Here is a 15,395-nt window from a genome sequence, read left to right as displayed (position 1 = left end):
AGGCCATAATGTGTTTTGTCATTTGGTCTGAACGACTTGTTGGTTCGTCTAGTTTACAGGTTGCATGTATGAGCCATGGCTAAACAGCGTTTTATTGGCTGTCCAGTTGTCTAACAACAACAAGACATAGTGTATAGTATGAAATAAGAGATGTAGTTGTTTTCCCATTGTTTTGGGATTCTTCTGTCACAGAAATCTCAAAAAAAAAAGAAGCTATCTGCAATTATCAGTGATGTTGTTTTCACATGTAACCTATATTGGACATGTCCAAACCTCCTCATGCTCTATATGATCAGATACTGCTCCTCCTCTCCTCCCTCTTCTCTCTCTCCTTTCACTCTCTCTCTTTCTGTTTCTCCATGAAATTCCTCCTCAGCAGCCTTTCCTCCCTTTTCTCCTATCAGCATCCTCTTTACCCCGTTTTTTCCTCTCCTCCTCCTCTATCACCAAAACCTCTTCCTCCCCCTCCCTCTGCCTCCTCCCAACATCCCCCCTGTGCTCCGTCTCCCTCCTCACAGGCCTTTCCTCCCTCTCTTTACTACTAACATCCCCCTGTCTTCCTCCCCCGGTGTTTTCAATTTAGCGCCACTATGAACCAGTTCAGATTGTAACGCTATCAATTAGTCAGCGACTCCAGCACGTTTATTTAATGGGGCCGAGAGTGAGCTATGGTGATTTACAGGCTGCGAGGGAGATGTAAGGGAGAGATGTGCAGACATGGGCTTATATGGGTTTTTTTCCACGTCTGTGGGAACGGAGCCTATGTACTGTGTACCTTGAGGATTTGGTCCTGCGGTTTAAGGTCCCTGCAGTAATGTGGTGAAACCTCCATAAGATGAAAAGGTTCGGAGAGGAAGAAAAGAAATGCAAAGGAAAAGGAAAATGTTTGAGATTTTCTGGAAGGCTAAATGCCCCTTTTCACATGTATTGGATTTCAACCGCAGCCTTTTTTTTGTGCAAGAGCTGCATTCTTGTTATATACTATGGAAATGTTGAAGATAAAAAACAGAAGGTAAAGGTATAAATACTGTATATTGATTCAGTATTATGCTTTCAAAGAAAAAAAAAAAAAAGCAACTTAAATCACCCTCACTTTAAAAAAAAAAAATTGTCTGTTTGTTGTGATTTTCCTTAACTGGCCAAAAGTAGATGATGTAATGTCACAGGGAAATATTTCCAGTGTAGCTACAAGAGTTTAAGAAGAAAAACACTGATTTAAAACTACTATTAACAACTATTATGTTTGGCGAGAATAAAAAAAACAAAAAACAAACAAACAACTTTTTCTTCTTTGTTGTTTCGAGGCAGAAATTATCATTGAAGACAAGATGATATTAATAACTGATCACACAATGTAGCTACAAGACATGTACTTTACTGAAGTGGTACAAGTTTTTTAATCAGGTAAAGTTTACATGTCCAGAGTATATCACTACACTGAACAGGCCCATTGTCAGAAGTTTTTTTTCTTGAGAATTCTGGGAAATGTAGGAGATGAGTTTTAATACCTGTTGCACAAATTTTGTCCAAATTTCCAAAATATTTGGCAAAAGGAAATGTTAATCGCTTTGTGTTTAACAACTATTTTTATGTGAATACTCTGAAGAGGCTACAACATTATGTAATTAAAAAAACAAACAAAGTTTTCCTCCTGAATATTGAACAGCTTTACTGCATTTTTGTTTTTTACTTTCAAAAAATATTTTGTCTCTTTCCTGTCTGGCTGCAGTGTGGACGCACACCTGCTGATGTCAACACTCCTGGAAATAAAACCGTTGAAAAAGCAGATTTATTCATCTTTTATTCAAAATGTCTTTCCTTTATCACATGCTAACTAATTTTCCTCATCCAAACAAAACCCAGTTTTTCCTGGCATGTCCAAAAAAAAAAAAAAAAATTTATTCATGGTCATTTTGGATGGATACTTGATTGATGATGTGTCAGCTGGTACTTTTATCCCCTTAAGATCAGATATATGCATGACACTTTTATGTTTTGTGTGTTCACATCCCAACATGCATTGATATATACACGCAAATTTCCCAGAGATGGGATTTCCTCACATTCACAGGTGTTACTCATTACCATCGAGCATACAGCAGCTTCCACACACACGTTACTGTCGTACCTGGAGATGGTAGATTTTCTTACATCACCATTGACATCAATGACACTCAGCCACAGGGGACACAACAAGACACACCTGTCAGTATAATGAATGAAGTACAATTCAACAGCACCACAAACTGCAGCATCTCCAAAATGATCACTGAATGAACACTTCTCTCAAACAGTTGAAACAAAAACCTTTGCAGCAGTCGTGTTCATTGAAAGCGTGTTGAATTGGTCTGTACTGGCTTTAGCTTTGTGGACCCAATAAAGTGACAACTGGGTGTATTTAAATAAGCAAGATATGTTTGTCAACGCAACATAGAAATTGGCATGTTGAAGTTCTTCAAATTTATTCCATCAAGGTTCTTATTTTCATGACTTGGCCATCGTTACTATTGATAATAATAACATTGCACTCAACAAGTAAAAGCAGACCACTGTCCTTGTTCAACTTTGACCTTCTTTGCTTGCCGTAGTTGAACATGCACAACATTTATTTCAGAGCAATGAGGGATTATTAGTAACTAGTAATTTTATGTGTTTTTTCCAAATACACGTATGTTTGTCGTCCAATCAGAACTGAGAGAAATGATGGCCAGAACTGCAAGTATCATTAAAATACGTAGACTTCGCATTGAAGAAAAACACCGCACACTCACACAGTGTGTGGTGATATTGACTCCCTATAGTGTGTTGGTTACTAACACAGTATCAGTATGTGGTATGTAGTTAGTTGGGGCAGCAGGTCAGGTATGTGTGTGTATATGTGTGTGTGTGTGTGTGTGTGTGTGTGTGTGTGTGTGTGTGTGTGTGTGTGTGTGTGTGTGTGAAACAGTGCGGGGGAGCAGGCTGTTATGAGAGAACCAGAGAAGGGTTTGTTGGCTTGTCGGTACACACAGCCAATGACCTGTCGCCTGTCACCGAGCCCCCGCCGTGCCTCTCAGTGTCTTCCTCTTAATTACCCATCATTCCTCTTGCGGCAAGGCCCCTCACAAATTACAGCGCATTGTCCCCCGCCGATCAGCCTGTCATCACGCGGCTCCACGTTTCAGAGCGCGCCTCATTGTGGATGGAGAGCAGAGCTGGGGGGCCCGGGGAGGGACTCACACACACACACACACACACACACACCCACACACCCACACACACACACAGACCTTTAATGTGTATCTGCATGCACACTCACCGATTAATTTGAATAGACATGCATGCAACAAAACCATTAGTGTGTCCACATTCAGACACACACACACACACACGCACACACACAGAGGCCAGGCCCATTAGCTCTGGTGCCAGCTGACTCTGTGACCCAGACGGTTTTCTGCCATGTCAGCAGGACCAATTGACAGTGCTATGGTAGCAATACCCCCTCACACTATCTCTCTCTCTCCCACACACACACACACACACACACACACACACACACTAATACGCAATACCACCAAGCAGAGAATCAGACTGTCGATCAGCTGAGCGACTGAGATGAGCAGAGAAGTGACCCTCTGTTTATACTCTCGTTCAGCGTTTGCAGCAGGATACTCCTCAAAACCACATACACATGGCAGATGCACATGTGCTGCTAAAGCCTTGATGGATGAAAAGCAGAATCAACAGGGTACATTAAGTTTTAACTTGCTTTGTTTAGAGTATAAGGAATATTACCTATGTTAGTCCATTTCTCAGCCTCAAACCCATTCATTCCCATTGAAGATGAAGACATACTTTCATTTTTATTAATAAGCGAAAAAAGATTTCTAAAGCAAGCTTTTAGCAAATGATACTCAAACAATGGTAAGCGTATTAATACACATTTGTTGTTGCTGTAGTTAGCATTTACAGCAGCACAACTGTTTATATGTGAGAGACTGAAAGTAAACTATTTGCTCATGTTCATTTCATGGGCACTCAAACAGTTTTTGGATGCAACACAGACGATACTTCTTCACAGATTTATTTAAGATTTGATATTTTGGTCAAAATCCCAGACAACTTGTTTGTTTGTTTGTATATGTACAGAACTGGTTCAAAATACATATATTTTTACGTATATTTTTTTACATCTCAAGCTCCTTGTTTCTACTTTTGACCTGGTGAGATATTTTCATCAATAAACTGCCATTTTCTCCCCAGTTCTTCCCTCCTCCTGCTCACCTTGACCGGTTCACAGACACCAGTGAGAAAGATGTTTGTGGAGCCACCGTCCTTCTGCTTCATTCTCCTTCGTTCAGACTCGCTGCAGCTCTGTTTGTCTTGCAGGAGGAACTCTCGCTGCTCCGACTCTGCGTCTGCCAAGTTGTTGCATCAGTTGAACGTTAAAAATCTATTGAAAAACAAACACATAGTAAACTTTAATTGTAGGCATTTGCCTTGGGTATGAGGGCTCACAATTTTACTGGTTCTCTCTATTATTACCTAAAATGCAGGCAAAACACTAATTAATAATCACTAGCATATGCTGGGTGAAGTGTGGAATTCTTTTACTGTGGCATTAGGTGCAAATGAGATTAAAAGTGCAGTAATGGTTGTGCAGACCCTCCATCCAACATGTTCACTTTAAACAGCACATCTGACACCTTGTTTTTCTTGGAATAGGCAGAAATGTTGGTAACAACTTTAATTTGATTTCAAATTACATTTAGAATACATTATCACGTTAATATCCCTAAGAAAAGGAGAGCTTAAAGTATTCTTGACGAACTCTTGAGCTCAGTTTTCGTACTACATTTGCACTGGAGCTTTTGTCCTACAGTGTTGCTAATATGACAAAAAAAGTGCCATGTGTATGAAGAATTTAGCACCCCTCAGTTCCCAAACAAATACCTCTTAATTATAAGCAATTGGCCCTCCTTCCCCTCCGACCGCTGACTGGGACACATGAAAGCGTCAGTAATTGTAAGAGTTGCTGCGTTTATGTGGTGGGTGGGAGGGTGGGGAGGGGAAGGGGGGCACTGAATGTGACGCGGCTGTAAAAAATAAAAATGGAAGGCTCTCATTGAATACTTCCCTCCTCTCTCTCTCACTGCCTTTATCAAGCAGGAGAGCGAGGGAGGAAAAAAAAAATCTCCATTTGGCACTGATTAGGAAAGACGCAAATTTGAAGGAGGGGGCTTGGGGACCACAGGGGTTACACACATGTATCTGAAGCCACGACACTCCGGGCCCCCTCTAATTTAGATGTCTAAGAATTTGCTGTATGTGCTGCCTCATGCCAGTAAGTCTCAGCCTCACTGTAAATAAATGGCACAGGGCAGTGTGCAGTCACCCCCATTTGTAAGTCATTAAAATATTTTCTCTGTGACATATTAATTAGGGTGTTGCGTTTGTGTCTTCTCGCCTGGGCATGAAGAGAGCTGAAGTTCTGCATGCTTGCTAACAAATGTGTGTCTTTGTTTGTTCGTTTGTGTGTGTGTGTGTGTGTGTGTGTGTGTGTGTGTGTATGTGTGTGTGTTTGTGGCTTCATCAAAAATTACGAACTGAACAGGGACAAGACAGCTCTACACCTCTGTCGGCCATCTGTAACTCCTTGCTAAGGAGACTCGGATGTCTTACGATGGCTCTTACTGGAAGTTTAACTGTAACTGCAATAAACTTTCTTATAACAAACAGGGCAGTGTTGGGATTTTAGAAACACAGAGGTCATGATACATCCACAGAACACCCTCAGAAAATGTTAATCAGAAACAGAAAAAAAAACAAAAAAAAAAACACACTGTCTAACGTTTTCTTTGTTTAGAATTTCAAATATTTTATTTACTAAGCTCACTTTCTGTAAACTATGTCTACATGCTTGGAGCAGAACAGGTTGTTTACAGTGGGGTTTAGAGCTGTTTCGTTGCTCTCAACTACACTGATGAGAGCGATGAGACTTCACCAAAACTGTAAAGTTGTGGCTTGTAAAAACAAAACAATGAGCTGAAAGATGCTCAACACTCAGAGCATTGTATTCATTCTCAGTGGGTACATCACTACAAGTGACACCTCTCACATTGCACACACCCATTTGTTCCAATGTTAACATAAAGATATTGATGAGTGCAGCTTTAAACATACAAAAAATACTTGAATCAGCTTATAAATCACTCGTCATTTGTAAGTTTTAAACTGTTGACAAAACACACAACATAAAGAAAAAAAGAAAAAGGAAAAAAAAAAAAAGGATGTGGGCATGTGTTTTGAACATTTTAATTCTTCTCTAAATGGTTGGATACTGGACATTTCAAAGTGAAACTTCTTATATGTATTCAATTATCGGGGTCACTCTGGGGAAATATACTGCAGATATATTTACCTTTTCCTCATCAACTTTTTCAGAGATTAAAGTGTAACACAGTCGGCACGCTAATTAGAATAGCAAAGGCAAATCTATTTCAGCTTTACTTCTCTTAACTGGAACTAATTGAAATTGAATTTCTAGATCTCTGAAACTCTTTCTGTCTCAGATACAAACACAGCGTTGATTTCCCTCTAGCGTATCTTCTCTCTCTTCATGACGATTATCTTTGTATCTCTTGGCCCCGCTGAGAGAATTATGGCTCTAATAACTTTCATTCGAGGCCCCTGTAGCATCAGTAAAATGTTTACAACAAGAAGGCAGAAAGGTCTTTGGTGAAGCCATGCGTTCGTTACAGAGCCTTTGACTCAATTCAATGTGTATAAATATACCCATTTCATTATGGAGGCCAGTCAAATATTTGTTTCAGCGGTTTTCCCCCCATATAATGTAAATTGCTGCAAGCTGTTGCACTTGGAAAATGTTTTCTCATAATGCTTTTCTGCCTTCACATAAATCACAGCTAAATGTTGCATTCAAATGACTACAGACAGGCAATTTATTCTTGGCTTCCCTTGTCCCCCTCGAGAGAGGTTTGTGGCGAGAGGGTCGCTTCGGTTTTTAATAGCGACTGTCATTATTTGTTGACAGTTGTTCATCATCGTTTCCAAATGTATTGTGTTCTCCTGAAAGTATTTCTTTGGTTTGACCACTGTCAAATGAAGTGAGGGGTGAAAACATGTCAAGAATTAGGCCACTGTGAGGCAATGAGCACATGACATGACATCTTTTTTTATAGTGAGGTTAAGGGTGATTCTTATAGTAAGACTGAATCTTGTTCAAGAGATTGTCTTATGAATTTCAATAACATTTGGACAAGAATTTCTTGTTTTCTTTCTTGTCTCACATTTGCCTTCCATGCTACACCATGTAACCAGAACCAGAAGCGTGGAATACCACCTTCTATCGACAGTGACATTTTCATTCCCATTACATAGGAGAATAACTTAAATGATATATTATCTGCAATAAGAAGATCCAGTGGTGAAACTGTAGTCGCCTAATAACCAGAGAACCACTGCTGTCCCGTGCAGTGTGAGTTAGTGCTGCTGCTGAGCCGCTCTGTGTCAGCTTTAACTGAATCTCAGTGGGGTTTGCCGACTGTCGGCTCAGTGTGTAAGCGGCCCTGAGTCACCCCACCGAGGGATTTCGGGGAATCTGTCAGCAGCTGCAAGCAGAGTTAATCCTGCAAAAATCTGCTTCTTAGCTGCCTGTTAACTGATGTTCTACATGATAATGACAATAAAGAGCAGAAGTGCAACCAACAGCGTGTTGAGGTATGCAAAGTGCAACCACCTCTGAGACTGGGTGTAGTGAAGTGGACCCACCTGCTAATTGTGGAAATGCTTTGGAAGAGCCCGTCATGTCAGGCTGCTTGTGGTAATTACATACAGGATATGTGGGATTTAAACACACTTCCAATAAAGGCTGAAGACAGCAGATTTGCCTTTGAGGTCTTTACTGGAAGTTACCGTGAAAATGTGAAAACAGTAGTTCAGTCATCGTTGCAAGTCAGAAAACGATGGGATTTGATAAAGAACAATTACACCAAAGGTACTATAAAAATGAATACAAGCAACAATGCAACTGGATTCATAAAATTAAGGCTGTCAAATATTTACATTTTACAACATTTTACATTTATTTACAATAGACTCACGTCCAAATGTAACGCAACTTTCAACTGAATTTCGAGACAATTTGCAAAAGAGAATGCGAATTAACATGTGTGTCTATCCACTTTTATTATGTGAGCACTAGGATTTGTTTTTTTGAGATAAACAGCTGGCGGTGCTAGTTCCAGTTGGGTGCCAGAAAACCATTGCAGAAAACGAGGGTGCAATGAGAATGTTAGTCAAACATCACACAGTTAAAACAATGTAGAAAATATGGTGGAAATATGTTATTTACATTTGTTCCATGTATTCATCTGAGGATTGTGACAGTCTCAGCATCGCTCCCCTCACGTGATGTTTTCATCCCTATTTTCGGTCTCTTCAGCGGACCTTTACGTCTCGTGCTTCATGTATCTCACGGTTTATTCGCTAAGTCTGTTTCCATTGCACTTTGTCGCATTTTGCTTCTTCTCCAACTTCTCCACCTCAGCCAACCATAAAAGCTTTTACATGATTTTTTACTTTTTTTTTTTTTAAATGAATGGAAACCGACATACAACACTGTACAACATAAGGAAGTACAGCGCAGTAATCAATCTGATGAACATACACAGTCCACAAGGGTAAAACTAAGAAGAATAGAATACATCAGTTTCAGACAGCATAAGCTAACAGCTAACTTGATTAGCATTAAACTGATGATAGGAAAGCTAAATTCTACTGAATAACCAATCACAGAACAGCTATAATAATAACTGTACCTGCAGATGATGCTTCTGGGGAGTAGATAAAGGTGGCTTTGCTTGGTCACAGATTTAACAAAATGGTGGATGTAACTGCGTCAGTTAAACCACAGCTGCTACAGAAGCTGCATTTTCTCCCTTTGACATTTTCAACTTTTTACCATTTGTGAGTTTTAATGAAGAGCAGAGATGTCACTTAGTGGCTACTCCAGAATTATCAGAGATGTACAAAAATGTTAAATAAATAAATGATCATTTGGTTGTGGTGCATATGTGATGGTTTTCAATGATTCTTGGATTGTGACGCCTTTTTCGAGAAGCCCAGTTCCTGGACGGGGTCCCTGGAACATGTCAATGATTAGAAACTCGTTGGGGGTTGTGAGATGTTGTCAGGGGTCCCAGAATTTGTACCCATGCACACCCCGCCCTGCTCATTGGAAACTGGCAAACTTGTCATATCCCTCAAAACAGCTCTTGGATATATGGTCATGAAGAAAAAGCAAGGGAAATCTGATTTGATTAATTTTGAAGATTATGCTGATGAGTCCTAATTCAGTTTTGTCAGGAATATTTGGCTAATGCAGGCTCAGAGTTGGTTTCAGAGTCAGTCTGTAAAGTGCATTCAGAGCTGACAAGCAGCCAGCTCAATAACTAAGCATGCAACAATATTGGGAGGGAAACAAATATATCATTATCATTTAACACGGGATGCTATAGTTACATGATTGTTGTGTATTTTTAGTCAGAGATGAGTGATGTAGAGGAACATCAAGCACCTTGGTGAAAACAGAGCTGGGGAAAGTTAGCAGAAATATAAAGTTTGGCAAAGTAAAGTCAGTTCTGTTAAAACATGATGACGAAGCATAAGAAAATGTTCTCTGAACATTAAAAACAGACAGATAAACAGACAGACAGATAAATTGAGATTCCAGACATTTACAAATGTAAACAACTTTTTTTTTTACACCCATCAAACATCCAAAGTCAGAGCATTGCATTGTGTCATTGTCAGCATTTTCAAGTAGTTTACACAAATAAAATGTCAGAAGGTAAATAGTGAATTATGTAGCATATAGGGAGAGATTTCAGTATCTTTATTTTCTATGTTATGGACAGTAAAAGAGAAATTAACACTTGAGTAGTCTGGTACAGTGAAAACAATACAGACGTGTTCCTTTAATCAAGCGATGGAAGTTGAAATATCGTTTGTGCGTCAACACAGAGACAGATGAAGAAACACAGAGGGAGATAGAGACAGGTCAGAGAGGACATCCAGGAATAAAGAGAAAGATACAGACACTTCATCAATAGCTGTGTTTCAATTCAGAGCCCGCATCTATCAATTACGTCACAATGGAGCGACTAGGCTGTCCCATTTCGAAGGCTACTCCGACTGACAAATCTGACCTTCTTTTCCTGGGCAAAGAAGGCTCCAATGGGTGGATCCTTCGTTGCCCAGGAAAAGAAGGCCCAACCTATCCCAAGATACATTGTGCGCCAGTAATGAATGTAAAATGGCAGCAAACAACACCGACAGAGAGCCAGAGGATTACACTTTTAAATGCAAGTATTGGGTTTCAGCTCAGTAGAAAAGATTTAACAGTACAACTGTTAAAACCATGGGCCTTAAAACATCAAGCTTTTGCAAAAAAAAGTCACATTTTGTCAAGGTTGCTAGGTGACAGAAGTGGCACTTTGCAACACAACTGTAACAACGGGCACTGCTGGTGACGCAAAGCGAAAATCCTCCGTAAAATCCGATCGTATTCATTTCTGTTCTGCCTTGGCGCTCTACGACGGTTATGAAGGGCCACACCTTCGTAGACTGCGTCCTCCAGAAGATCCGGCCCCTGAATTCTGACACAGCTAATAAATGTTCTTCATGTCGATATATTAACGTAGGTGACATCACAAACAGCAATAATGTATCAGGACAGACCACAAGCAAAACTCTTTAATAAAATGGACAGAGGTGAAAAAAGTGGTCAATTAATCAAATAGTTGAATGTCAGAAAAATTATTAATTTAGTATTAATTTAAATTCTATTTTATCATACTATTTTGATAATTGTTTAAGTCATTCTTCAAAATAAAACTTGTTCCAGCTTATCAAATGAGAGGATTTATTTGTCTTATAAACTGAATGTCTTTGGGTTCTAATCTGTTTAACAAACAAAACAAGCAATTTGTCACTGATCTGACATTTTATAGACCAAATTCATCTGAACATTATAATGACCACAATCATTAGTTGCAGATATATTACAGTGATATAAGCTACATAAACAAGTCATGTCTTCTGCAGTTGCAGGGACACACAGTGGGTCGGTATTGGACTTCCATGAAGTCGAGGGACAAGAGACATCAAAGCAGCAGAAGTCGAGAGACACCGACTTTTCATCTGTAGATTACGTCAAGCTCCAAAAATAGTAGCTCCTACATTTCCCATAATGCAGCTCAATAGCATCTTTCATCTGCGTTATTTTTTCAAACTTTGGAAAGCTCACTTCAGAGCCACAGAAGACCTCACACAACTGTTTCCACAGGATAAGCAGTATTCGTCATGATGGGTGAAATCAAATTTGCTAAACAAAATTCAGAATGTGACCTGTCCAACAAGTTAAATATATGAATACTTCAAAGTTGTAGAAATGAGATGTCATTAGGTTTTTTGACAAGGTCCACTATGATGTGACCACAGTGTAATTAACAGTGATGATTATAATAGGTGTTATGCTCATAGACAGTATATTCATCTTTATAAAATTACCGATACCACAGATCTGGTATTACGACACACAAACCAGACCTCTGGTCTGATTACGTTTAGAAACCATGCTGATTGAAAAACAAATGTACTGTTTGGTAAACCCACTTCGGTTTTAAGTAACAGTTTGATGTTGAGTTTGTTTTATACTCAGAGTTTCCATCACTCAAACTGCATTTCTGCTGCATCATGCTCTGCATTTTTCCTGCAGATGTTCATTTGTTGATAACTCATCCCCTGCTACGTCTTAGCCGGCCGAGTCATGGATTCAGCAGATCATCATTAATCACACCATGACCTTCCTCTCAACCAGGCCCATCTAAAGCTCATTCATCCCCATTTGCCATGCAGCTCTGCGGGTCGATAATTGGCAAAGCAAAACACAGATTAAACCCAATTTAGAGGGTTTCAACTTGAAGCTTAGCAGAGACAGCCGGGCTCAGGCTGAACTGGAGTTCACTGCGCTCTGGTCCTCTCTGCCTGTCTGAGGCTGCACCGGGAGGGGACCGCAAAACCTAAATCAAACCAGTCTGTCCTCTGTGTTTGTGTTTGCATATGTGTGTGTGTGTGTGTGTGTGTGTGTGTGTGTGTGAGAGAGAGAGAGAGAGAGAGAGAGGGAGAGGGAGAGAGAGCGAGAGAGAAAGGAAAAATGTGTGTGTGTGCATGAGCGTGCGTGTGTGTGCAAGGCATGCAACAGTGCACTTCTCCCTGCAATGCCATCACTAATAGAAACCAACTTCCAGTGTTCAAACTCCATTTGCCTCCATTAACCTATTAGCTTAAAGTTTAATTGCAGGATGTCGTAAAATGATTTGGTCTATGAGTAATGACAATATTTCGGCTCTGTAATGGCCAGAACAAAGCAAACTAAAGTTAAGCTAAGCAAATCCCGTTGTTTTTGTTCCTCACGGCATGTCTGGGCTGCAGCTTTGGGCCTTTACATCTCTGTGTCTGTCAGATAATTGTTTACTGGCGAGGTTTTTGTTGCATGAGGGCAACATCACGGCAGGATAACAAACTAATAACTAATTTCATGGCTTTTGAGTCATTTTAAAAAGACCATCATGAGGATCAACTTTAAAGAGCAACTGTGACTAATCCGACTGCAGGTACTCAAGGTATGGACAGTTCCTTGTAAAGTGAAAAAACAACAATATATACAACTTGTGACTTTAAATCCTTTTAAGAAAATGTAAACCGCTTAAATTCTGTTTATCAAACAAGTGGTTCAAAATAAGCAGAGGAGACCACATTCCTCTCTGCAACCATGGGAGATGACCCCTAGGTGGCAGCGAACCTCATGAAACCTCCACCACTGTAACAACAACATCACTCCTATTACAAAACCTCCTCAATTGTCCGAGCTTTTATTTGCTCCGCACAGCAACGAAACTGGATGACAGTGCGCCCGAGCGCTCGATAAGTTATGATCAGCTGCCCTGGCTCTCGCTGCTGCCCTTTAAACAGCAGCTTGATAGGATCTGTGAGGCACGCTGGGCATGTATAGTGTTACTCCCATCAAAGGGGACTGAATGGAGGATGATGTGTGTACTGCCTCTGCTTAGTGGAGGCATTTCCAGCTGGCGCCAGGGCAGAAGAAACCCACTGAGACACACAACAACACACACAGACACTGGGGTCAGCCTGGATTCACCCTCCTTCTCCTCCTCCACCACCACCACCACCACCTCCTCCATGCCTCTTGGCCTCCACCGCCTCCTCTTCTTCTACCCAAACCCTCACCCCCCGCCTTCACTTCCCAGGCCTGGCCGCCTCTCATCTGCTCTTTCTCTCTTGTTCATCCTTTTTCTTCTGTTTCTCCCTCCGTCTCTCTGCTGTCTCTTTTTCTATTCCTCACATTCACCTCCTATTTATCAAACTTTTAAACAATTACGCTTTCTCTAAATTCTATTCTATAAAGACCCAACTTAAAAAAAAGTTCTTTGCTGAGAGTAAAGAATAAGGCACATTTATACTTAGAGTTAAGTGTTAGACTAACTGCCAAGTAATCACATGATTATTCACATGTATGCATTAAACAGCAACATCTAATCAGAGACAAGGATTTACCCTTCATCTTCCATTCTGCGAAGAATAGATAATTCTAATACTTAAAACATAAATTTTATTTGTGTGAAATATTTTATATTGCCACCAGCTATTAACATGTAGATTTAACAACAACAACCTAATAATATATTCATAATACATATATATCACTGGATCAAAAGGGATGAAATAATTGGAAATTGGCTTGACTGGAAACAAAAACAAAACCAGTTTGGAACAGGAAAGAATTTCTGGTGCTGGAGGAACATTAGAAAATTCATATGATAACCATCTTGCAGATAATGAATATGTATGGGAAGTGATTCCAAAACAAAATTAATATTAATATTAAGCTTTATTCTTGTGTATCTTTCACACGTGATAAATAACAAAAAAATTGCTTAAACATCCTTTTGAATGTTCAAATCAAAAGCAAATAATAGAGAAAAACTATACTCACCGTTATACACCACACGTTGCTTCTGCAAACTTATTACTCCAAATGACCAACAAACATTTTGCCCGATTGATGTCACTCTCACATCTGTCTGTTAAATTTAAGGGCAAAGAAAGCAGCCACTTAGCCTAGCTTAGCACAAAGAGTGGAAACAAGGGGAAACAACTAGCGGGCATGGCTCTGTCCAGTGGCATCAAAACCAAGATATCACCAACTCTAAAGCTCACTGATTAACTCATTGTATCTAGTTTGTTTAAACTGTTCAGAAAACAGAGTGTAAACACAAATAATTGTCAAATCAGAAGTTATGCTAAAATCTCCACTGGTTGCCTGGCAACAGCCCCCAACCCCCATGAAATACCCCAGCTAGCTTTTTCCACATTCCCATCTTTATGCTAAGCTAATTGGCTGCTGGCTGTAGCTTCATGTTTATCGTACAGACATAAGAGTGGTGTCAATCCTCTCATCTAACTCTATAAGTGTATTTCCAAAAATGTGAAACTATTTCTTTGAGTTTGTGAACAAATATGAAGAAATATTACATTTTTACTATTTTACTTTACCTAATTCAAAAACTTTAGTTTTGGATACAGGCCCTGCTCTTTCTCATACCTTTCTGCCTGTTTTCTACTCCTTCCTGAACCTTTGATCCACATCTTTTGTAATTTCCTTTTTTTGTAAACACCGACACCGTTTCAGAAGGAGCTGCATCTTAACACCTGGCTGATCAGCTTCAGATACAAAGGGAAAAGAAAAAGAGGAAAACAGTACTTACATCACCACGAATCCTCCCGCCTTCTCCCCAACATTTGAGTGACATCAGGGTTCAGAGGAATCTGATTCCGGTGGGATGTTAACAGCTAAATGCCTCTTGACTCGGCCCTCCTTCCCAGTCTTCAGGGGGAGCGCTGGGGAAGGGGGGGACTCCGAATGGTCAGGACAAATTAAAAAGCCAACCTGCTATTTTACTGTTCAGATCTGTTGATGCTATAAAGCAGGAAAATGGGGCTTGGCGGCCTTTACGTGACTACTCGGGTGATTTTACGTGATTTTCCCCCGGCCCTGAATCCAAGCCTTTTGGCACAACATGCTATGTCTTGACCAAGCATGGGATCTGTAAATGCCCTAATAAAGATTTTTTAGCACTTTATTTAGTTCCATGCCCTGGGCCAACAGCATCTTAAGTATGTCACTCAGTAACAGTGGAGAGAAGAAAAAACCCTAAAGGCTAAACAGGGCGTAATGTAGATTTAATTAACAAGCCAAGCATGGGCTCACACACATATACACACACACACTAAGGCATAAACACACACTC

The sequence above is a fragment of the Seriola lalandi genome, unplaced genomic scaffold (genome assembly GCF_002814215.2).
Source record: "Seriola lalandi dorsalis isolate HSWRI2012SDOR001 ecotype SW California unplaced genomic scaffold, Sedor1 jcf7180002054071, whole genome shotgun sequence".
Lineage (NCBI taxonomy): Eukaryota > Metazoa > Chordata > Actinopteri > Carangiformes > Carangidae > Seriola > Seriola lalandi.
The sequence above is the reverse complement of the archived record's forward strand: the minus strand, read 5'-3'. Positions refer to the sequence as shown.